The following is a 3,471-nucleotide window of genomic DNA, read 5'->3' as shown; positions in this document are numbered from 1 at the left end:
CATATCATGCCTTCTATTTCATAATTTATTATTTCACAATTTAAAAATATTTCTCTTTAGATTATTTCATTGATTGACTTCCAGGAAGAAGGTACAAAATGTTCCTGTAGCCTTTTATGCTTCATGGAATCAACCACTTACTCCCAAAGGCATTCTTACCCCAGGTTGAGTGGCATGTCTTAAAGTGATCTATTTTTCTCTTTCTCTCAGGGTTTATTCTAAGGAGAGTCAGGTTGGCCTCTTTTAAGTTCAGGGTCTCTTTCTCCCTCCAGCTTTCTCCTAGCTAAGAGTTTCTGCTCATGGGAAGAAAAAAAAAGTGTACTATTGTAGGGCATCAGAACTGTCCCATTGCTATTCAACACCAACTCCAGACTTGTTTAATAGATGTACAATGCCTGAGGTTAATGTAAAAGTCTTTTGTCTAGGTTGCCCTAGCAACACTGGGTAACCAACTAGATTCAAAAATTGTATTTAAAGATACCAGGTCAGAAGCTGAAACAGACCATAAAGCATAATTGGATGGCATTATTACTATATAACTTGGGTCATTTTCCCCCTGAAGTTATCATCTGCATCTTGCCCACATCTCCCAGTTGTGTGAAATGCAACATTTCACCAGCTAGAACAGAGGCCAAAAATAAGGAAAACTGGGGTTTTACTGAGAAACCCTATTTCCAAGTTATCTACAAAAACCTTAATTTAAAAAGTCCAGGTTCGGGCCTCCCCAGGTGGCGCAGTGGTTGAGTGCTGGGCTGCGAAGCTGCCTGCAGCCTCTGCAGTGCCGGTTCGATCCCCGGCCGCAGGCAAGGGTCCCACATGGCATGCAGACCTCTCCTGCCATGCCCTCTGCTCCCCTCAGCAGTGTACTTAGTCAGTCTGCCTGTTTTGTTCCCTGCTCTGGCTCTGGTGAATCCTCTCACCCTCCCGCGCTTCTGACTGTACCCAGTGCTTGTATAAATAAATAAATCTTTCAATAAAAAACAAAAATAAAAAGTCCAGGTTCTATTCCTACTCCTTTAAGATCCCAAATGTTACAACTTTCCACCTAAAAGAAGACCCATTCATCCCTGCCTCCCATTTTCTCTTGTTAAATAAAATCTCTATTGTATTAGATCTTCTATTGTGTTGGAACAAGTCATCCGAATTGAGAGACTTAAAGCAACACACACATATTTTCTTACATTCTCGAAGTCAGAAGTCCATCCCCAGTTTCACTGAGCTAAAATCAGTGGCCGATGGACTGTGTCATTCCCTTCTGGTGACTCCTTGATCATCCGTCACCTTGCCTTTTCCAGAGGTAGAGGTTGCCCGTATTTGCTTGGCTCCATCTTCAAGCTGCATGGGGTCTCTCCTAGCCTTCCGACCCATCATCACTTCCCTTTCTGCTCACAGCCTGGACATCTTCTCCGCTTTTACGAACCTAGAGGACTAGAAATGACAACTATCAGGAACAGGCAACCCAGGATAATCTCTCCACATCAAGGTCATTAACAAAATTATATCTGCAAAGTACCGTTTCCAAGTAAGGTGACATGTTCATAGGTTCTGGGGGCTGGGGGTGGGGTGAGGGTGTTATTCTATATACCACATCTACCCATCACAAAATAGTCTTCCTCTGGATCAAGAAGATGTGGTACATATACACCATGGAATATTACTCAGCATTCAAAAAAAGATAAACACATGCAATTTGCAGCAACATGGATGGAGCTGGACGGGATCATGCTCAGAGAAATAAGCCAGAAAGAAAAAGAAAAATACCGGATGGTCTCACTCATAGCAGGAATCAAGAAAACCTAAATAAGGGACCAGGAAAAAGAATAACTATAAGAAAGAAAAAATCAAAATCAACAAACAACTATGAACCAGAGACACACTATGGCAGGGGGAGGGGAGGGCAGGCCAAGGAGGGGTTGGGGTCAAAATAAGGGGGTTGCAATTGTATGGGGAATATAAAAATAAAATTTAAAAAAATAGTCTTCCTTGTCCCAGGGTTAATTTTTAAAACAGACTCAAAAATATTTGACGAGTTTAAAAAGTAAATTGTACACAAAGGTATCATCAGGAAAAAATTAACAAAATGACAGTGAAGCACACCCAGCTTCCACTTCTCTCTGTGGTTTCCTTCCCTGCCAAGGGCGTTAGTTAGATGACCTGGTTATCATCTCTCCTTGCAGAAACCTACCCCCAAATTCTGTGTTGGCTAATGCAGTTTCTCTGAATGCAACAACTAATCCTTCCTGTGCTATGGAGGCGAAATCTATATAGAATGTACAAAATTAGTAGTTGTAAAACTTTCCTGAAGATGAAAAATCAGAGTATTCACAGGCTGTGAAGTGATTCTTGTGTTGAGCTGGGTGGTAGGTAATTGTCTTCTATAGGAAAAATTTTCCAAAATGTTAAGATAATTGTAATTTCAAACATTGAGTTATATGAAAGTGGCTTATTTCTAAAGAAAATAAATTTCTGTCATAACCCCATCAATCAATATTTATATTCTTCATCAGTGCAGCTTTCTTCTATAGCAGTAAGAAATAAGGAACATTTACCTCTGGTTATGTGCAAAACAGTAAGATAATCTTCCACTTGGGATATCATGAAAAGTCCTAGAAAAATAGATAGTATAATAATTATTTTCTGGAGAGAAATAATCATCTATCTACTTTTCAAACTATAAAAGATATTCCGTTCCAGGCTCACTCCTAAGCCCTTTGCCTTTTTCAAATTTCTTGAGACATCTGTATGTAAATTCTTATTCCGGAGGCGGCTTCTGCAACTAAATGCAACCAAGATTTATTGGGTCTCCCTTCTTATGAAAATCTATCATGCCCATAGAGAACTATTCCTCCTCAATTGGTAGTCTCAAAGGTTTTTTTATATATGTTTTGGACCCAAGCTTTTTGTTTGTGTTCGTTTTGGTTTGGGTATAGAAATGACTCTATCACTAGATACCTGTGCTAACTTTGGGGCAAGATAATAATGGGATTAAGAATACCAGGCAGATGCATTCACTGAACTCTAATCACAACTACCTATGTCACTAGCCTGCAGAAGACCAAGACAAACAACCCAAAGCCAATCCTGGAAAAACACCTGCAGGAGCATTCTCTGTGGTCAACGGAGAGTCCACTCAGCTGGACACGGAGGGAAGCACCTTTCTCCTCACATTTCTCATTCACTTATCTCTGGCATGAAAACAGCAGGTTCCTTATAGACTAAAAAAAAAATTATGTCATGGATAGAGCCAAATTAAAAAAAAAAAATGCATGTACGCCAGGGCCCAAATATTCAGCTTTCATTGCTTTTTAAAATTTTTATCTTTATTTATTTTTTTATCTTTGTATAGATGAACTCAGGTGTAGGCCAGAGGTATTGGTGGTGAGAGGATTCACTAGAGACAGAGTGGGGAGCAACAAGCAGATTTACCAAAATACATTGCTGAGGGGAGCAGCGGGCAAGGCAGGAGCGGTC

At 40.1% G+C, this 3,471-nt stretch overlaps 1 long non-coding RNA gene across 1 annotated transcript; it reads right to left on the bottom strand.

Moving 5' to 3' along the window:
* Window positions 1-888: 888 nt before the first annotated feature.
* LOC129145359 (uncharacterized) lies at window positions 889-3,130 on the bottom strand. The gene is made up of 3 exons (XR_008550876.1): window positions 3,094-3,130; window positions 2,550-2,606; window positions 889-1,428 (listed from the first exon to the last, which is right to left on the bottom strand). It is a non-coding gene; the product is annotated as an uncharacterized LOC129145359 (long non-coding RNA).
* Between the last annotated feature and the right edge of the window lie 341 nt (window positions 3,131-3,471).

The sequence above is a fragment of the Talpa occidentalis genome, unplaced genomic scaffold (assembly GCF_014898055.3).
Source record: "Talpa occidentalis isolate TD23 unplaced genomic scaffold, MPIMG_talOcc4v2.1, whole genome shotgun sequence".
NCBI lineage: Eukaryota > Metazoa > Chordata > Mammalia > Eulipotyphla > Talpidae > Talpa > Talpa occidentalis.
Note: the sequence above shows the minus strand (reverse complement) of the source record. Positions and strands in the feature narration are given on the sequence as shown.